The 21,972-nt window shown below is 43.8% G+C and overlaps 1 protein-coding gene across 8 annotated transcripts in view; it reads left to right on the top strand.

Annotated features, from left to right (window-relative positions):
- ST3GAL1 (ST3 beta-galactoside alpha-2,3-sialyltransferase 1) overlaps positions 1-21,972 on the top strand; it is a 148,696-nt gene that overhangs the window by 62,262 nt on the left and 64,462 nt on the right. For all 8 annotated transcript variants that reach the window (XR_014026087.1, XR_014026088.1, XR_014026089.1 and 5 more), the window contains exon 2: positions 8,129-8,321. The gene's annotated coding sequence lies outside the window, so the exon portion shown is untranslated. The remainder of the gene's footprint in view (positions 1-8,128; positions 8,322-21,972) is intronic.

The following is a 21,972-nucleotide window of genomic DNA, read 5'->3' as shown; positions in this document are numbered from 1 at the left end:
TAAATAAGTGAACTTTCAGACGGAGATAGTCTTCAGTGCCGAAAAGGTTGCAAACATTACCAAGGAACGTTTGTCACTTGCTTTTTTTGTCTCAGAAGATAGTGGAAAGGTAAGAATTTGAACATACTGTACAGGCAGTTCTTGACTTACGATCATAACTGAGCCCAAAATTTATGCTTCTAAGTGAGAAATTTGTTAAGTGAGTTTTGACCCATTTCCCGACTTTTCCTTGCCACGTTGGTTAAGTGCAGTTGTTGAATTAGTGACCCGGTTGTTAAGTGAAGCTGACTTCCCCATTGACTTTGCTTGTCAGAAGATCGCAAAAGGGGATCACATGACCATGTGTCTGAAATGGTATAGGCAGGGCTTTTTTTGTCATAGAATGCCCAGAACGGAGTTCCGGCACCTTTTTTGGATGGAACCTTGTAGGGTAGGCAAGACGGGTTGTATGACATGAGTGAGTTCTGGCACCTTTTTTTCTTACAAAAAAAGCACTGGGTATAGGGTATAGGGTTTCCTGCCTGAGCAAGGGGGTTGGACTAGATGACCTCCAAGGTCCCTTCCAACTTCCAGTATCCTAGGTATCAACCAGGTATCTCCTTAAAATGTTCCCACAACTTTTTGGACACAGGCAAGACGTATTTTTACACAATGCCCAGTGGATTCGTTTAGCAACTCGGTCATGTCTAGCTTTGTAATCAGTTTGTGCGATTTTGCTGCACTCACATATTAAATGTGAAACAGTTTCAACTTTGTTGTTGAAAAGTCGGCAATTTGGATTGTCAGTAGATTTTTGTATCTTCGCTTTCATGGCATTAGGTTGTAGTGCTTGTTTTTGTTGTTGTTATCATTATTATTATTATTATTATTATTATTATTATTATTATTATTATTATTATTATTATTCGCACAGTTAGCCAGATGTTCAGACTGGATTTGGCATTTTTGTCTACCTATCGAGTCCTTACCAAGGACCTGGGATAGGCAGATGTAGATGTTTGATGGTATTACAGATATCGTCGCAGGATGGAAGCAGCTCCTAGTAAGGCCGCCTCTTGCAATTGACTAATGGCAAATTTGTCAATGCCAATGGTGTTCAAGTGGTGCTCCAATTGTTTCGGGATTGCACCCAAGGCGCCTATTACTATTGGTACCACCCTAGCTTGCCTTTGCCACAGTCTTTCTATTTCTATTTGTAGCTCTTTGTATTTTGTTATCTTCTCCAGTTCTTTCTCGTCTATTCTGCTGTCTCCAGGCACTGCCACCTCCACTAACCAGACTTTTTTTTTGGTCTTTTTTATTGACAATTATTAATGTTAGGCATATGGTGATAGCCTACAATGTTGGGTTGAAAATATATTAACCATGATGTTGTGACTTTAAGATGTTAATTGGCCAATGGATGTGTAAGTGTTCTCATGGCCATAAGAGGAAGCTAGGAACGTAGCTTCTCTCTCTCTCTGAATTCACTGCTCTTTCTACTATTACTGATTTGCTATACTGTTGGTTTACTACTGTGATAAACCTGAATTGTGTATTGACCTCTGGACCGGTAAGACGACTTTGTATTTTGGATTACTCCTTGGACTGTTGCTATTGTGTATGACCTGGACTGTTTATTTTTGACCGTGCATTTTTGTTCTTACACCACCTCAAAGTAAAATCCTTTTTGCTTTTACAACTCAGTGTACTCTTGTGGTTACTGTGTGACTCTTACTGCTCTCAGTACCCTTCCTTGTCTGTGCAACTCTTTGGTAGCACCAGGAGACCTCTGCACAACAATTCCTAACACTTATTATCTTAATGTAAATTACACAGCCATGGGTATGCTGCAACAAATGGTCGTAAGTCACTTTTTTCAGTGCTAACTTCGAACGGTTACTAAATAAAGTGTTGTAAGCAAAAGCTCCCGTGGAGGATGTGCGTTACTACACACCCTTCACCCACTCGAATAATGCAAAAAGAAAGTGGTAGGCTTTCATGCTGTTATTTTTTTCCCTGTTCTTTTGACAAAATATGCTGCAAAGGAGCTGATTAACTGATGGGCCTGGGCAACGGCAGAATTCCCCGTCCTTACATCTGCCTTCATATCCATGCCCCTTTAGTGTGCCAAAAGAAGTTGGCAGCTGCGGCTCGAACCAACTTGGCTTGTGGCGTCTCCCTATCCTTTCCAGTTGCCAAACAGATATCCATCCTTGGCAAAAGACCTCATGCCAGGATGTTCCTCTTCTCAACAAGGCTTAAACATTCCAGCAGCCGATAAAGCCAGGGTCCATCTTTCACCAAAAGAGGATTTAAAATTGCCTTTTGATGCAGGCAGCCCTCTGGAGGACCGAGAATTTGAGAAGATGAGGAGCTTAAGACAGAACAAAAGGGAAAAAGATCAAGGCAGCAGAGAAAAATAGCCTGTATGGGTATTTTATTTTATCCTGGAACCTTTATTGTTGTTGTTGTTGTTGTTGTTATTATTATACCAAATTGACAAGGGACTAGGGAGAATAGTATATTTAATACCGGTGTTGTGCAGAAGAATATTCCTGTATCTTTTGAGAGTTTTTTCCCCCCTTCCCAATTGGATTCAATTTGATGAAAGAGACTATGCTTTGGAAACACTTTCAAAAGAGAAAATCTTAAGGCTGCAGTGTCGCGTTCTTTATTTCGGACTGGGGTGTGGGACAAGGATGCGGGCAAACAAGTCTTTCTTCGCATCATACGATTCCCTCTCCAGCAGTTAGTGAAGCTCTATAACAGAATAACAGAGCTGGAAGGGACCCTGGAGGTCTTCTAGACCAACCTCCTGCTCAAGCAGAAGACCCAGTGCCATTCCAGAAAAATAACTGTCTAATCTCTTCTTAAAAACCTCCAGTGCTGGAGCACCCACAACTTCTGGAGGCAAGCGGTTCCACTGGTTAATTGTTCTCACCATTAGGAAATTTCTCCTTGGTTCCAGGCTGCTTCTCTCCTTGTTTATTTTTCCACCTATTGTTTCTTGTCTTGCCTTCTGGTGCTTTGGAGAATAGGTTTCTATAGCTTTTTTGTACTTTCATTTCACCTCCTAGAAGGCCACAGGAAGGAACGTTTTCAGGCGGGCAGCCAGAGAAACAACAACATCAGCAATAACGCACCTTCCACTGCTTTCAGCAATAAAGAAAGCTTTTTTTTAAAAAAATAAAGCCATTGGGAGAAATTTGGAAGAACTTTCTTGGCATCCAGAGAAGATAGGAGAAGCAAAGGCCTCATTAGCAGAAGGAGTAATTCTGGAAAAATTGCAAGTTTGCTTGGGGGCCATATGATTTCAAGCTGTCTGCTGTGTCCAAGAGGTAAAGGTAAAAGGCATCTTGGCTTGTGTTTTCAAAACCAAGGCTGTGAAGTGTCAGTTGGGGCTGAGGTCCTGCCCAATTGTTACACAAGCCAGGTGCACCACAATAGGGGTACTCTGGGTCAAGCTGGGCCCTACCATTAGGTATGTAGGAACCGCCCAGCAGCAGATGCCAGGAAAAACAGAATGGAGAACAGTCATATGTTTTCTACATAGTCTTCCTTGAGCTCCTTTGTCCCACCAGGTGCATTTCAAGATACTCTCTTCATAGGTAAAGGTAAAGGTTCCCCCGCACATGCGTGCTAGTCGATTCCGACTCATCTCCGTTTCAAAGCCGAAGAGCCAGCGCTTGTCCGAGGACGTCTCCATGGTCATGTGGCCGGCACGACTAGACGCCAAAGGCGCACGGAACGCTGTTACCTTCCCACCGGAGTGGTCCCTATTTTTCTACTTGCATTTTTACGTGCTTTCGAACTGCTAGGTGGGCAGAAGCTGGGACGAGTAACAGGCGCTCACTCTCTTCATACCAGTGTTGAAATTAGATGCAGCTTAGCTTCTGTATACGGGACAGGAGAAGTTGTCTGCTTGACCTGTCAGTAGTAAGAAATCTTCAGCGGGCTTTAATACAGCTACTGTAGCCATTCAGAAGGACCAAAGTCCTTTCTTTGATCAACGTGGTCCAAATCAGAACCTCAAATCTGTGGGACTGGGACTAGCAAGAAGAATATTTGTAGTTAAGGGTTGAAAGGAGAGATCCTCTCAAAGAACCATGCAGAACACTCCCACCGATAGGGCTGTCCACTAAAATATAAATTGAGAGTGAACTAGCACTGATAATGTTAGCTAGTTTGGTGAGAGAGAGAAGGAGAGAGAGAGGCCCAAACTCATCAGGCATCCCATAGCCCTCCTGGATTCCAGAAGGCCTCATGTGGGTAACTCCCATGAGCTCTGCACAGTTTCATTCACTCCACATCATGGTTGATGACAATTACAGGAATCTTAAGCCCCTCAGTTTCCCTTTTCGGACTGAAGTAGCATAAACATACTCGTAGTAAGTAGTGGTGGAACTACTGAATGTTAAGAAATTGATCCATTTTTTCCATTCCATAATATAGCGTTCTTGCGAATGATCTTTCAAATAGGCCGAAATCTTCGCCATCTCTGCCAGGTCGGAAACCTTTAAAGTCCACTCCTCTATGGTCGGCAGTTCCTCTGGGAAAAAATGGATTGATTTTATCCAGAACAAGTATAGGGTTAAGAAGTTTTATGTAGCATTTGAATAAGTCTTCTTTCGTTTTTTTTTCTTTTATTATCTTAGTTTCTTTTTATACATATTCAATATTATTATTATTTGTTTTATCTTATATAAGCTAGAGAGTGATGGATTTTAGAGTTTATAATTGTTAGTATATGATTGCTTATGATTGCTTTTTATATAAATACCTTGTATTTAGCTCTGGGAAGTCGGGGGGGGGAGGGGGGGAGGTAGGGAGGGGGGAGGAGGGAGGGGGAAGGGGGGATTCTTAAAGGAAAACTGTATTTTAAAACTTTTCAATAAAAAAAAAAGAAATTGATCAACAGCATTATGCAATCTTCAACTCCCTTGGCAATCTCAGTCCGTCTTTCTTAAAGATTTTGAAACAAACTTCATAAAGACTTAACAAAAATGTAAAATATAAAAATATAAAAATATATGAATATTTTCTTTCTTTCCTTGCTTATCAGTATCCCATTTTTGTTTTTTATGATTTTTTTGGGGGGAGGGGGCAGTGTAGATTGTGCTTCCTTCTTTTTTCCTCACAACAACCATTCTATGAGGAGGGGTAGACTGAAAGAGAATGACCAGTTCAAAATAATTCAGGTGGCTTCAAGCAGAAAGATGGTATCAAATTATAATTATAATTATAATTATTATTATTATTATTATTATTATTATTATTATTATTATTATTATTATTATTATTATTATTATTTATTATTATTATTAGTAGTAGTAGTAGTAGTAGTAGTAGTAGTAGTAGTAGTAGTAGTAGTGGCCTTGGTGGAGCAGTGGGCTAATGCCTCCTTAAGTAACACCAGCTGCCTGCAATTAGTGCAGGTTCGAGTCCCACCAGGCTCAAGGTTGACTCAGCCTTCCATCCTTCTGAGGTAGGTAAAATGAGGAGCCAGATTGTTGGGGGCAATAAGCTGACTTTGTAATAATGCCGCTGGGGGGGGGGCCAAAAGCCCTAATAATAAGCAGGCATATACATAGAATGAAGGCTATTGCTAAGTTTGTAAAGCCGTCCTGAGTCTTCGGAGAAGGGCGGGATATAAATGGAATTAAAATAAATAAATTATTATTATTATTATTATTATTATTGTTATTATTATTATTATTATTATTATTATTATTATTATTATTATTATTATTATTATTATTATTATTATTATTAATCACACAGTCAGCCAAATGTTCAGACTGGATTTGGCATTTTTGTCTACCTATCGAGTCCTTACCAAGGATATGGGATAGGCAGATGTGGAAGTTTGATGGTATTACAGATCTCGTCGCAGGATGAAAGCAGTTCCTAGTAAGGCCGCCTTTTGCAATTGACTAATGGTGAATTTATCAATGCCAGTGGTGTTCAAGTGGTGCTCCAGTTGTTTTGGGATTGCACCCAAGGTGCCTATTACTATTGGAACTACCTTTGCTTGCCTTTGCCACAGTCTTTCTATTTCTATTTTGTAGGTCTTTGTATTTTGTTATCTTCTCCAGTTCTTTCTCGTCTATTCTGCTGTCTCCAGGCACTGCCACCTCCACTATCCAGACTTTTTTTTGTGTCTTTCTTATCGACAGTTGTTAAGTCCAGGGTGTTATGTTGCAGGTGCTTGTCTGTTTGAATTCTTAAGTCCCAGAGCAGTTTAACTTTATCATTTTCTATAACTTTCCCTATTTTATGATCCCACCAATTCTTGCTTACAGGCAAATGATATTTCTTGCAGATCTCCCAATGCACCATTGTTGCTACTTTGTTGTTCTTCTTGTTGTTGTTGTTATTAGGAACACAACTTGTCAAACGATTGGAGAAATTAGGAGATTCAGGCAGTTCAAATGAATATAAAGATTTATTGGAAACTTAAGCTGTCTACAAGAATCCGACCAATTAACCACCAAGGGAAATTAATGGGAGATAAGAAAGGCATTCAATGGGCTGGACGTAGGTCTCTTGCAAGTGGACCCATGACTTATCACTTGTTTGACTTCTCCCTCAAGCTCAGTCTGGTCATCTCCTGCCACAACACAATTAGCAGAAGATCTTGAATTTAGAGGACAATTCCCTCCCCCACCAAAAAGAAAAAAAAGGAAAGTTAGAGGGGGAAAAAGGCATGTTGGTTTCCATTATTATATTCTCTGCAAATCTAAGATAGCCTTCCGATATGAATTTTTTTTAAAAAAAAATCCAAACTAATCTTTCCTTCAGGTAAATAGTGCTTTTTTTTATTAAAGAGTTTTACAAAAACAAAATTTTACAATATATCCCCAAATCCCTCCCACCCCAAACCCACCCACTTCCCCCCCCCACTTCCCAGAGCTAAATACAGGATTATAGTTACAATAATCATATTCTAAATAAAAATTATGCATAATATACAATTAACCAAATTCATGATGCGCTTTAACTCTCTTTTAACATAACTACAAACAACATACCAATAACAATATCCCACTAAAATCTACTCATAAGCTAAATGATACTTTTTAGTCCCATATTTGTTTTGAATATAATTTATCCATCTCCTCCAAACTGAAATATATCTTTCCTGTGAATGATCCTTTAGATAAGCAGAAATCTTAGACATTTCTGCAAGATTCGAAACTTTAAACACCCATTCTTCTACAGTGGGCAAACTATCCTTCTTCCAATATTGTCCCACCAGTAACCTTGCTGCTGTTATCATGTTCAACATCAAGTTAGTTTCTTTAACATCACAATCTACAACAATGCCCAATAAAAACAATTGCGGGGAAAACTTTATCTTTCTCTTAAAAATCTTTTGAATGTTCCACCAAATTTTAATCCAAAAAGCTTTTATATTTCTACAAGTCCACCACATGTGAAAATAGGTAGCTTCTAAGCTACCACACCTCCAACATTTAGACTGTAAATTAGGATACATGTTGGACAATTTCTTGGGATCCAGATGCCATCTATAAAACATTTTATAAAAAATTTCTCTTAGATTTTGAGCCTGGGTAAATTTAACATTTCTAACCCAAATTATCTCCCAGGTGTCCACAGGTAAATAGTGCTTGATGGGTGATGTAACTATAGATAAAGGTAAAAGGTAAAGGTTCCCCCGCACATGCGTGCTAGTTGTTTCCAAGTCTAGGGGCCGGTGCTCATCTCCGTTTCAAAGCCGAAGAGCCGGCGCTTGTCCAAGGATGTCTCCGTGGTCATGTGGCCAGCATGACTAGACGCCAAAGGCGCATAGAACGCTGTTACCTTCCCATTTTTGCATTTTTACGTGCTTTCAAACTGCTAGGTTGGCAGAAGCTGGGACGAGAAACAGGCGCTCACTCTGCTAGGCGGCACTCGGGATTCGACCCGCCAAACTGCTGATCTTCTGATCGACAAGCTCAGCATCCTAACCCACTGAGCCACTGCATCCCTCAACTATAGATATAGATAGATAGATAGATAGATAGATAGATAGATAGATAGATAGATAGATAGATAGATAGATAGATGATAGATAGATAGATAGATAGATAGATATGTGATAACAATTTTTGAATCCAACTGAATTCTCTGCTCTTTCCTGTAGATCCATGAAGATCTGAAGCTTCCAAGCCTGTTCCTACCTCTCTGCTGCTGAAGGAAAGCAGCTTCACCGGGACAGAAGAAGGAAAAAACAAGGGGACGAAGTGGAGATCTCCGGGGACAGGGGGAAAAAAAATTAATCCCTCAATGGTCTGCCCAGGGTTTAGAAAACCAGCCAAGTGAAAACGGTTGCCAAGGTAAATGAATCTCTTTCGGCTTCTCACAAGGCACAAAGTTGTCTCCAGCTCTGTCTTTCCCAGAATCTCACCTGAAAAGACGTTGAGCATAAAAGGATCTCTTCTACCACAGGGGGGAAGTTTGCAAAATGCAAGATATTAGACATGCCCAAGAAGGTGGCTTTGTGGCACCAGATGGAGAGCCCAAGGCCAGACTGGCCCCTGTTGCTTGGTCTCTCGGGAGGAATGAAAACAATTCCAGAAGAAAGGGTTTTTTTTTATTATTTCAAGAACACTGAACTGATAGAAGAGAATATTTATAGAGAATATTTATAGTTCTGGGTTGAACTGGGGGGGGCTGGTTTGTGTTCGTACAGACATTTCATTACCCAACTAGGTAACATGATCAGTGCTAGAAAGGAGTGGGGGTTTGCTTTCTGTTGGTAGAAGTGATCTTGTGGGTTCGGTGAACAAGAGCTTAGTCAAGCAACCGCTCAACCCCCAACCAACACAGAGCAAGCTACTTGCATATAGGTAAAGGTAAAGGTTCCCCTGCACATGCGTGCTAGTCATTTCCAACTCTAGGGGGCGGTGCTCATCTCAGTTTCAAAGCCGAAGAGCCGGCGCATGTCCGAGGACATCTCCGTGGTCATGTGGCCGGCATGACTGGACGCCAAAGGCGCACGGAACCTTCCCACCGTAGTGGTCCCTATTTTTCTACTTGCATTTTTACGTGCTTTTGAACTGCTAGGTTGGCAGAAGCTGGGACGCATAACAGGCACTCACTCTGTTACGCTGCACTCGGGATTCGACCTGCCAAACTCCCGACCTTCTGATCGACAAGCTCAGCATCCTAACCCACTGAGCCACCACGTCCCTTGCATCTAAGCAGAGACCAAACCTCACTCCCTTCCACACTGATGATGTTACCTAATTGGGTAATGGAATGTCTGCAAGAAAACAGCCAAGCTCAGACAGCACCCCACAAACACAGATGCGTGGGATCTTCTGCCCTGTTGGCTATGCCAATCAAGTAGTCTCTTGTGCCGTGATATCCCATTTTGGTATTACTCAGTTTTCTGTAGTTTCCCCATTTTTTGGTCAATCTGCCAACCTATTCCAACTTCATTGGATTGTTTTATGCCTCTTCCCTCTATGTTTCCCAATATTTACTCGAAAGGTTTTTCCAGACGGCCTTTTCTAGGTGCACCGGGAGTGTTAATTCCATAGCTTTCAGCAGACTGGGCTGATGCCAGCTTGCAGGAGGTGAGCTAATAGCCTTGCTTTCTGGAATTGGCTGCCTGGGTTGAGTTTGAACATTTTTATCTGACACTTCTGAAAACCATCAGGGGCTAAGTTAACTTTTGCTTTTTTTTTTTTTCCCGGTGTGGAAAAATCTGTTCTGTGCAACATTTTAATTAAAGCCTTTCTCTACTAATCTCTGCACATCTGTGGGGAGGGGAAGTTCTTTGAAATTTCGTGTCAGCTGGGAAGGAGGAGGAAATAAAGAAGGAGACTTTGATAGCTCGGCGTTTGAAAGAGACTGCCATCCCTCCCAACAGGCGCAGCGGCTGCCATCCTTAAAAAACGCACACCATTTAATTTCATTTCTGTTCTTCCTGGAGGCTGATTCAGAATTAACATTTTCAAGGAAGGCCTGTGGTCTGCAGCCAAAAAAAGCCACCTAGAGTGCTTTGGTGAAATGCAAATCCTTTCGGATTGTGAACCCTGTCTATATCTCCCCCCCCTCCCTCTTATTTTTAATAATTCCAGAGCTATTCCTTCCACTGGGTGTGTCAGTTTTATTTCTTTAAAAGGATTTTCCCCTGGATTCTGCAAAGATTAAGCATGGGAATCAACCTCCCTCTCGGCTTCTTAAGCAGACGCCTATAAAAATGTATGTGCAACAGGCAAAGTAACATTCATAGGTCTTTGTAAGGCCGTGGTAAGCCCAGCACCTTTCCCAACTCCAGATTTAGTAAATTATTTTTTCCTAGACATTAAGGCATCTGAATAGCTAACAGAACTAGGCATGTTTAGCCTAACGAAAAGAAGACTTAGGGGGAGATATGATAGCAGTTTTCTGGTACTTGAGGGCCTGTCACAGGGAGGAAGGGGAAAAATTATTCTCCATAGTACTTGAAAGCAGGACAAGAAGCAATGGGGGGAAGCTTGTCAAAGGGAGATCGAGCATGGAAATATGGAGGAAATGCTTGACAGTGAAAACAATAAGTGGAACAGCTTGTCTCCCAGAGTTCTGGGTGCTACATCATTGGAGATTTTCAAGAAAAGACTGGACCAGGGGTAGGCAACCTTGGCTCTTTTAGGACTCGTGGACTTCAGCTCCCAGAATTCCTGAACCAGCTGGCTCAGGAATTCTGGGAGTTGAAGTCCATGAGTCATAAAAGAGCCAAGGTTGCCTACCCCTGGCCTAGGCCTAGGCTGCTTTATGACTCGTGGACTTCAACTCCCAGAATTCCTGAGCCAGCCATGCTGAGGGAAAAGGGAGAGGTTTCCAAGCTGAGCCATGTTGGCTCAGGAATTCTGGGAGTCGAAGTCCACGAGTCATAAAAGAGCCAAGGTTTGTCTACCCCTGGACTGGACAGTCATGTGTCCAGGATGGTATAATAAGGACCCCTATTTTGGGCACTGGGTTGGACTAGACAGAAGACCCCCCCCCAAAAAAAAAAACCATTCCAGCCCTATGATTGTACGAAATAAATAAATACTCTTTCTCCTGTTGGATTCAGGTCTTCCAAGCCAGGCCAGCAGGAGGCAGAGGGACAGCAGTCTCCCATCATTTTAGGCAAGAGAAGTTGGAAAAATTCTCCTGGATGAGATTCTTGTGTTTGATGACCCAAAAATAGGCGTTAGCCGTTTCATTGTGCAGTCACCTCTCCATCTTCCTTGTTTTCCTATGTTAAATTGTATCACTTATAGAGTGTAAGAGAGAGATTCCCAAGAAGTAGTGGAACTGTAGGTCAATTTGTGGTCACGCTGGATTGTAGCCACTAGAACAGAACACTTTAGGTGTCTGATGGATCCAGCTTTCCAGAAGTCACGTGGGATTTTCCCGAGAATCTGGCAAACATCCCCGTCTCTGCTTGGCTGATCTCCAGAATATGGAAATGGCCAAAGTGCTCAGTGTGGCCTTCCTCCTATCTTCATTCTTGGTTTTCAAGGAAAGAGAATGAAACTCAGCATTGAGACTAATCTGGGCATTACCTATGAAGCTCTATTCAGCATTGCCCAGTTAGATCAGGAAACACCTTAGCTTTCCCTATGATTCTGCCTATCCAGTCAGTCATATAACAACAACAATAAAGTTGGAAGGGACCTTGGAGGTCATCTAATCCAACCCCCTGCTCAGGCAGGAAACCCATACCATTTCAGACAAATGGCTGTCCAGTCTCTTCTTAAAAACTTCCAGTGTTGGAGCATTCACAGCTTCTGGAGGCAGGTTGTTCCACTGGTTAATTGTTCTAACTGTCAGGAAGTTTCTCCTTAGTTCTAGGTTGGTTAATTTCCATCCGTTGTTTCTTGTCCTGCATTCAGGTGCTTTGGAGAATAGCTTGGCTCCCTCTTCTTTGGGGCAGCCCCTGAGATATTGGAACACTGCTATCATGCCCCCCCTCATCCTTCTCTTCAGGTGATTTGGAGAATAGCTTGACTCCCTCTTCTTTGTGGCAGCCCCTGAGAGATTGGAACACTGCTATCATGTCCCCCCTCATCCTTCTCTTCAGGTGCTTTGGAGAATAGCTTGACAAAGCTGGTTGAGATCCAGCCCGCCATCTTCAAGAAATACATAGTGCAGGGTCAAGAATACAGAACTTTTGAGCAATAGTTCCCACACATTAACCCCAGAAATAGGGCTGGCCTACTCTCTTTCATTAAAAAAATAATAATTGATTTCTAATTCCAGTGGGCTTCAGTCTATGAATGGGCTGTTTGGACAACCATTGCTAATTATGTTAAAAATTATTTGTTAGCAGTGCTATTTCTCTTCCCGCTCGGCTTATTTTATAGTCTCCAGAGTCCTTGTGACTGGGATGGTGTAAGAAAGCATACCATAAATAAGTGAGTCATCCTGCAAGACCTTTTCTACGGAGCTATTGAAAGAGTGATGCCAAGGGTTGTTAAGGAGGAATCCTTGAGAGTTTCTTTCTTTCTTTCTCTTGGAGAAATTGGGAGAAATTATCCACCTGAAATTTCTAGGCAAAAACTTTGGGTAAAAAATTGGGTGGGCTCTTTGTGTTCAGCTGCATCTGAAACAGAATTATGGACAACGGTTGAGGGTCTTATAAGCTGGGGCAGGATCATCAGCAGAGGTGTTGAGATGATCCCCATCTCCAAAATTAAAAACATAATTCTTAACAGTGAAATAAATGCATGTACGTTGGGAAAGGGGCATAGTGTTCTGTTTCCATGCAGTCTAATTCACGGGATAAAAAATATTCATTCTCCTTTTATCCCATTTTGGCCACAAACATTTGCCCTCTATAGTACAAATCCTTAATCTGCTGAACAGATGCTAGGAACACAAAAGGACCCGGTTGTGTTGCGTGCAGATTATGGATTGGTTTCCTCTCTGTCTCCGGGATTAATGTTAATGTTTGTGATGGTTTTGGAGCACAAACTTTACCGCATCTTCAGCAGCAAGTTGATGGAATGTTTTTTCCAGAGGAATTTAATAGAACTGGGTAAAAGAAAAAAAGAAGTCCCTGCGGATTTTACTCCGCTAGGCCGACTCTAGGAAGTACCGTATTTTCCGACGTATAAGATGACTGGGCGTATAAGACAACCCCCTACATTTCCTGTTAAATTATAGGGTTTGGGCTATACTCGCCGTATAAGACTACCCCTCTTCCAACGCACACCAAATAAAAATTAAAAAACATCAGATTTGATTTTAATATGGTAATTTTAATTCAAATGCTTATGACATGCAGGTACTTAGTAGGAAAACTGTCACTTATAAACATAAGGCTGTTTGTCATCAAACATGTAAACATAAAACAGTGCAAGTGGATTAATAATAATAATAATAATAATAATAATAATAATAATAATAATAATAATAATAATAATAATAATAATAATAATAATTTGGAAGGGACCTTGGAGGTCATCTAGTCCAACCCCCTACTAAGGCAGGAAACCCTATACCATTTCAGACAAATGGCTGTCCAGTCTCTTCTTAAAAACCTCCAGTGTTGGAGCATTCACCACTTCTGGAGGCAGGTTGTTCCACTGGTTAATTGTTCTGTCAGGAAGTTTCTCCTTAGTTCTAGGTTGCTTCTCTCCTTGACTAGTTTCCATCCATTGCTTCTTGTCCTGCTTTCAGGTGCTTTGGAGAATAGCTTGGCTCCCTCTTCTTTGTGGCAGCCCCTGAGATATTGGATCACTGCTATCATGTCACCCCTCACCCTTCTCTTCATTAAACTACACATACCCAATTCCAGCAACCGTTTCCTATTTTCCTAATTCACTTTTTCACTTTTCCTAATTCACTCTAAAGCTTTCCCTGCGCAGAGCCTTAAGTAACACCAGCTGCCTGCAATTAGTGCAGGTTCTCATCCCACCAGGCTCAAGGTTGAGTCAGCCTTCCATCCTTCTGAGGTAGGTAAAATGAGGACTCAGATTGTTGGGAGCAATAAGCTGACTTTGGAATAATGCTGCTTGTGGGGGGGGGGTGAAAGCTCTAATAAGCAGGCATATACATAGAATGAAGGCTATTGCTAAGCACATTGATTTGTGCTTTAAATTGTAAGCCACCCTGAGTCTTCGGAGAAGGGCGGGATATAAATGGGATAAAAAAAAGACCAAATGGGAGATCCGCTCCAGGTTTTCCAGCCAGCCTGCCCAGTTCCTGAGTCAAATGTGTCCTTAGAGCTAAGCAGGTGCTCTGGCTACGGCATTCCCCACCTGCCTTTCAAGTTGCTCTTGCATTCCCCACCTGCCTACAGCTGCTCTTCAACTTTAGAAGGAAAGACGCCCAGACCCCAGCCTGTAAAAAATCACAGACTGCAGCTTCTACTCCAATTGGTCCCACTTTCCCTGCGCAGACTAAATGGAAGATCTGCTCCAGGTTTTCCAGCCAGCCCTGTCCCTAAAGTTTCAGCACCCTGCTATAAGAGGACCCCTGACTTTTGAGAAGATTTTCATGAGTTAAAAAGTTGTCTTATACACCGGAAACTACGGTAGTGTTCATCTCCATGTTGAGGCCGTTGAGCCAGTGCTGTCCGAAGATGTTCCCGCGGTCATGTGGCCAGCAGGACGTCACAGAGCGCTGCTACCTTCCTATCGAAGTGGTACCTATTAATCTACTCGCCTTTGCATGCTTTCGAATTGCTAGGTTCTCGGGAGCTGAGGTGAGGGTGAGAGCTCACCCCGTCATGTGGTGCTCAGGTCTCAAACTTGGACTGTCAGTTTTCCAGCTGACAAGCCCAGCATCTTAACTGCTAAGCTGCCACACTGCCCTAACAGTATTAGAGGCCAAAAAAATGGTTTAGAGGATCTAAGAATGTGAGAAGGGAACAGAGAAAAAGAAAACTTTAACAGAAGAGAAGGAGAGAGAGTACAGCATTTAACCTGGGAGTTTATAGGTAGCCCTCGAATTGCGACTGTAATGGAGCCTGCCCATTATGATTGTAAGTCGTGATGGTTGTAAAGCGGATCGGTCATGTGACTTGACCTAATTTCTTGACCTTTTTTCCCCAGAGGTCGTTAAGTGAATGCCACAGGTGTTAAATGAACTCGTGGTTCGCTATGGGCCATTTTTGCCAACACCGAAAGTGTGCGCTAGGGCAGGGGTCCCCAACCCCCAGTCCGTGGACCTGTACTGGGCCTCAGCATACCAGCAACTGGTCCGCACAGACAAGCAAAGCCCCATCCGTGGGATGCAGGCACCATACAAAACCACACCTCCTACGGTCCACGGAAGAATCTCTCTTCGCGGAACCAGTCCGTGGTGCCCAAAAGGCTGCGGGCCTCTGTGCTAGGGTTTCACCAAAACCTATAATAAAACATGATCGTATGACTGTTGCATGCTGCAGACATGTGACCCCACTTGCTGAGCACTGAAGCGTGGTCACATGATGGGGTAAGTGACTGGCAGAACTTCAATTCTGGGTTGTAAGTACCCCAAGTAGGTTTGTCGTAACTTTGAACAGTCACTAAATGACTGGTAGTAAGTCAAGGACAACCGATAGATAAAACCTTTATCCTTGGTTATTTGCTAACACTATAAGCAGCTTTATCTCTCTATTTAATATATAGTAGTCCTCAATGTACGACCACAATTGAGCCAAAAATCTCTGTTTCCTAGGCAAGACAGTTGTTAAGTGAGTTTTGCCCCATTTGACAACCGTTCTTGCCGCTCTTGTTAAGGGAATCACTGCAGTTGTTAAGTTAATAACGTGGCTGTTAAGTGAATCTGGCTTTCCCATTGACTTTGCTTGTCAGAAGGTCACATGACCCCGGGACACTGCGACCGTCATAAATATGAGTCAGTTGCCAAGCCTCTGAATTTTGAACATGTGACCGCAAGGATGCTGCAAGGGTGAAAAGCAGTCGTAAGTCACGTTTGTCAGTGCTGTTGTAACTTTGAGTGGTCACTAAATGAACTGTTGTAAGTTGAGGACTCACCTGTACATTAAAGCTGCGCACACTTGAAAACAATTTGGAAGAAGTACTTCAGACCTCACAGGCCCTTTCTGCTATCTTTTGAAACACATAAGCCCTTTTCTTCCTGCTTCGGTACAGGGTGCTTTTGTCGCTGTTGCACTGATGATGTTATCTAGATGGGTAATGAAACGTCTGCATGAAAGCAACCAAGCCGAACCATTTGTGGATAGACCCAAGTAGGTATTTTATTGTTGATCGTCTATATTGCAAGAATCTCACCAGACTGACTGCCTTCCCTTGGGAAAAGGCAAATATATACCTCAGAATTTGGCCTCAAAAGTTTCCTTCCCAGAATGGACTCTTTAGTTTGAATGTCTCTTTGCTTCCTTTAGAGTAAGCTTCTCTCTTTCTGCTGGTGATTCCCCTGCAACCGGGGCAAGGGTAGGACACAGAGTTCCCTTTGGGAAGTGATGAGCTGCCTCTGCAAAGTTGGCCTGGTTGGCCAGTGGGACAGATGGAAAAGTTCGTTCTTTGCTGATATGGAACTGGATGGTTTTTCCTCCCTTGCAGTTTTAAGGCTGGAATTCTTCCCAGCGCGTTGCAGCCAAGCCAACGTGCCCTCGAAAGAGAGTACGCCACAGGCGACAAAGTTGAGAGCTCTTGTTCTAACGCTTGCTTTGGCCCCGTCCTTTTGTCTCGTGGTTGCCAAATAAACCGGGGAGCAGGCCGCGTGTGGCATAGAGGCTGGCTGATCAGCGACCAGCCAGCCTGGGACGCAGATGGCCTTTGGTTGAAAATACGCCAACTTGAGTGCTGGAAGGGAGTGGGATTTATACAAAGCTCAGTGCCTTTTAAGCCGAGGAAAGGCTGGGTGCCAAATTCTGCTTTGGAAGTCTTTGGGTAGAGGCCAGGACTTTAGTGAAGATTATCTCTTGCCAAATCAAGCTGGCACTCACTAAATTGCATTTACAGCCACCGCTGAACAGGACATAGGTGAACCAAGCCCCATTGATGGGTCAAGCTGACTTAGCTGTGCAGGACAGCCTTAACCTTTCGTGAAAGTCACCTCCCTAGCTTCCTTTTCAGTGATATTTTATTAAGGAGACACCACTTGTGAAAATAACTTGGTGCTGTGTGAGTGGCCTGCCGAACTATCGGGTAGGAATGGCATTCTCCTCTCCCTTCTGTTTTGATGGCAGTTAATTACTGCTCAGAAACCAAGGCTGTTTTTCAGCAGCTGGGAAGCATTTGAAGATGCTGCCCACGAGAAGCAGTATTCAAGAATTTCAGATAAATCAGTCTTCATTCTCTACTGAGTAATTACTGTACTGTATCAACCTCCAGCAAAGGGGAGTTTTCCAGAGATGATAGGAAGTATAATGCTTTTGTTGTTGTTAGCTGCGAAGTCGTGTCCGACCCCATGGACAATGTTCCTCCAGGCCTTCCTGTCCTCTACCATCTTCTGGAGTCCATTTAAGCTCACGCCTACTGCTTCAGTGACTCCATCCAGCCACCTCATTCTCTGTCATCCCCTTCTTCTCTTGCCCTCCACCTTTCCCAGCATTAGGCTCTTCTCCAATGAGTCCTTCCTTCTCATTAGGTGGCCAAAGTATTTGAGTTTCAGCTTCAGGATCTGGCCTTCTAAAGAGCAGTCAGGGTTGATCTCCTCTAGGACTGACCGGTTTGATCGCCTTGCAGTCCAAGGGACTCGCAGGAGTCTTCTCCAGCACCATAGTTCAAAGGTCTCAATTCTTTGGCGCTCAGCCTTTTTTATTTATTTATTTTTATTTATTTTAATTCCATTTATATCCCGCCCTTCTCCAAAGACTCAGGGCGGCTTACAAGCTTAGCAGTAGCCTTCATTCTATGTATATGCCTGCTTATTAGGGCTTTCACACACACCCCCACGCGGCATTATTACAAAGTCAGCTTAATTGCCCCCAACAATCTGGGTCCTCATTTTACCTACCTCGGAAGGATGGAAGGCTGAGTCAACCTTGAGCCTGGTGGGATGCGAACCTGCACTAATTGCAGGCAGCTGGTGTTACTTAAGGAGGCATTAGCCCACTGCTCCACCAAGGCTCTTTATGGTCCAGTGTAATGCTTAGACCAGGGTTTTTCAACTTTTTCACCAATTGTACCACTTTTAGGATATGGCAACATCTGAGTACCAACAGTTGCCTAGCAAGGTGTCAAAAACCTGACACCTCCCCCCCAAAAAAGGAAAAAAGTGATGAAGTACAGGTAGTCCTCGACTTACAATAGTTCGCTTAGTGACTGTTCGAAGTTACAATGGCACTGAAAAAAGTGCCCCCCAAGCCACAGCCAAGCAAGACACCTGCCTGCCTGCCCGGCGGCGCTCTGCCTCCTGTCCGAGGTTTTCATTGTTGTGAGCATTTCTGTTGAGGATTGGCAGCGGGGGTGGGGGTGGGGGGGTGTTTGGTTTTTATTCCCCTCGTCTGCTGGGTGGTTGCAGCAGGTTTTACTCACTTCACATGACCCTGGGACACTGTGACCGTCATAAATATGAATCAGTTGCCAAGCATCTGAATGTAAATCACAAGACCCTGGAGATGCTGCAACATTCCAGCTGATCGGCCCTTCTGGGCTCAGCAGAAGTGCCAGGATCAGGGCCGAGCTCCAGCTGGAGCCTGGCGCTGATCCTGGCACTTCCGCTCAGCCCTGACAGCCCTGCAGCTCCAGCCGTCTCTCGCTCAGGCTTGTGTGGTGCTGCCACCAGTTCAGCTCATTCCCCTCCCCCACTACCACTTTTCTAGGATGGTCGCATACCACCTGTCAGGTGCCAATGTACCACAGGTGGTACCCATACCCTGGCTTAGACAGAATGGCTGGAGATAATTCCCAAAGTATCTTTGGAATAATCGTTATGATAACAGAGCTGAGCTTCCCCCGATTGCTGATCAATTGCCATAGTTCAGAGATTGAAAGGCAATGGAATTGACAGTCTAAAGCAGGGGTGTCAAATGCAACCTCACGTGACATGTCGTGACGTATCGCAACTTTCTTTTCCCATTGCTGGTGCTGGGGTGGCCACGGATTCAGCATGACGCATCCGGCAGTTTGATACCCCTGGTCTAAAGGAATGTTTTGCAACTGTGGCCACTTTCAGATGGGTGGACTTCAACTCCCAGAATTCCTTAGCCAGAAAATTGGACATTTCCCAGAATAACAAAAAAAAAGAGTTGGAAGGGACATTGGAGGTCTTCTAGACCAGCCCCTTACTCAAGCAGGTAACCCTATACCATTTCAGACAAATGGTTATCCAATATCCTCTTAAAAACCTCCAGTGTTGGAGTGCTCACAACTTCTGGAGGCAAGTTGTTCCCCCGGTTAATTGTCCTCACTATTAGGAAGTTTCTCCTTAATTCTTGGTTGTTTCTCTCATTGTTTAATTTCCATCCATTGTTTCTTGTCCTGCTTTCAGGTGCTTTGGAGAATATGTTGACCCTTGTTCCTTTGTGGTGGCCCCTTAGATATTGGAACACTGCTATCATGTCACCCTTCTCTTCATTAAACTAGACATACCCAGTTCCTGCAACCGTTCTTCATATGATTTAGCCTCCAGTCCCCTACTCATCTTTGTTAAAGTCAGATGTAGTCCAGGACCATGAAGATGACACTTAAGGTAAATGTGGTTCTTTTTCAAAAGACCACTAACTGTGGTTATCAAAAGAGGTCTGGCACCATTCTTGTGCAAATCAGAAGCCAGTTTGAGGCCCCCAAAAATGTTTGGCAAAATATTGGTCAGACATTCTGCCGCTCTACAAAGTAGGAGCCTAATTCCTCTTGCAGATCAAGCTAACATGGTCTGGAAGATAATGCCCGGTACCAATAGCATGCCTTAGCAGCCAATGATGGTCAGTAGGAGCTGGGCAGTTCCCAAACCCCAATTATATTAGTCCAACCTTGTCAAGGACTATTCACAATGGGTCACCATCACTCATACGAGTTTTGGTGGAGCAGTGGGCTAATGCCTCCTTAAGTAACACCAGCTGCCTGCAATTAGTGCAGGTTCGAGTCCCACCAGGCTCAAGGTTGACTCAGCCTTCCATCCTTCCGAGGTAGGTAAAATGAGGACCCAGATTGTTGGGGGCAATTAAGCTGACTTTGTAATAATGCCGCTTGGGGGGTGTATGAAAGCCCTAATAAGCAGGCATATACATAGAATGAAGGCTACTGCTAAGCTTGTAAGCCGCCCTGAGTCTTCGGAGAAGGGCGGGATATAAATGGAATTTAAAAAAAAATACAGCAGGACTTGTGTTGGGATGCAATGCAGGGTTAAAACTGAAGCAGAATTCTGTTACGCTATTAAGACATGTTTTCTAGAAAAAAATTGGAGAAGCCCCTTCAGGTCCCAGTTGGTCAGGTGTGAAGAGAAACCCTTAAGCATTGACATGAGCCAGCATGCAAATCTCTTTTACTAATGATTGTATAATGAAACTGCCTTAAACCGAATGAGACTCGTGGTACATTTAGCCCAGTGTTTTATGTTGTTGGCCTTGTGACAATTTTAGCATAGAAAGACGTGGGAGGACTGAATGGACAGATTTGGGCAAAATGGTGTAGTAGTACAGGCGGTCTTTGACTTATGACCACAACGGAGCCCAAGATTTCTGTTGCTAAGCAAAACAGTTGTTAAGTTAGTTTTGTCCCCTTTTGTGACCTTTCTTGCCACCGTTGTTAAGTGAAGCACTGCAGTTGTTCAGTGGGGGAACACAGTTGTGAAGTGAAACTGGCTTCCCCATTGACTTTGCTTGTCAGAAGGTCGCAAAGGGGGATCAGGTGACCCCGGGGCACTGCAACGGTCACAAATATCAGACAATTGCCAAGTGACTGGATTTTGATCATGTGACCAGGGGGGACGGTGCAACCGTTGTAAGTGTGGAAAATGGTCATAAGTCACTTTTTCAGTGCCGTTGTATCTTTGTAAGGTCACTAAACGAACTGTGGTAAGTCAAGGACTACCTGTATTGGCTATATGGCCTCCTCCTCCTCCTCTTCTTCTCCCCCTCCCCTCCTCCTCCTCCTCCTTCTTCTTTTCTCCTCCTTCTCCTTCTCCTCCTGTTCTTCTTCTTCTTCCCCTCTTCCCCCCCTCCTCCTCCTTCTTTCCTCCTGCTCCTTCTCTTCTTCTTCTCCTCCTTTTCCCCTCATCCTTCTTTCCTCCTCCTCCTCCTTCTTCTTCTTTCCTCCTCTTCTTCTTTTTCTCCTCCTCCCTCTTTCCTCCTCCTCGTCTTCTTCTTCTCCTTCTCCTCCTCCTCCTCTCCTCCTCCTCCTCTTCTTCTCCTTCTTCTCATCCTCCTCTCCTCCTCCTCTTCTTCTTCTCCTTCCCCTCCTCCTCTTCTCCTTCCCTTCTTTCTTTCCTCCTCTTCTTCTTCTTCTCCTCCTACTCCTCCTCCTCCTCTTCTTCTTCTTCTTCTCCTCCTCCTCTTCTCCTTCCCTTCTTTCTTTCCTCCTCTTCTTCTTCTCCTCCTCCTCCTCTCCTCCTCCTCCTCTTCTTCTCCTTCTTCTTCTCCTCCTCCTCTCCTCCTCTTCTTCTTCTCCTTCCCCTCCTCCTCTCCTTCCCTTCTTTCTTTCCTCCTCCTCTTCTTCTTCTCCTCCTCCTCCTTCTCCTCCTCCTCTTCTTCTTCTTCTCCTCCTCCTCCTCTTCTCCTTCCCTTCTTTCTTTCCTCCTCTTCTTCTCCTCATCCTCCTTCTCCTCCTCTTCTTCTTCTTCTTCCCCTCCTCCTCTTCTCCTTCTCCTCCTTCTTTCCTCCTCCTCCTCCTCCTTTCCTCCTCCTCCTCCTCTTCCTCCTCTTCTTTTTCTCCTCCTACTCCTCCTCCTCCTCTTCTTCATCTTCTTCTTCTTCTCCTCCTCCTTCTCCTCTTCTTCCTCTCCTCCTTCTCCTCCTCCTCCTCCTCCTCTTCATCTTCTTCTTCTTTCCCCCCCCTCTAAATCAGCTGAAGAACTGGGGCTGCATGGGAGTGGCAGATTAAAAGCTGACAGCATTCAGGTCCTCTTAGAAACCCGACCAAAGTCATATCAGAA

This window comes from Vipera berus (genome assembly GCF_964194415.1).
Source record: "Vipera berus genome assembly, chromosome: 3".
Classification (NCBI taxonomy): Eukaryota; Metazoa; Chordata; class Lepidosauria; order Squamata; family Viperidae; genus Vipera; species Vipera berus.
The sequence above is the reverse complement of the archived record's forward strand: the minus strand, read 5'-3'. Positions and strand labels throughout refer to the sequence as shown.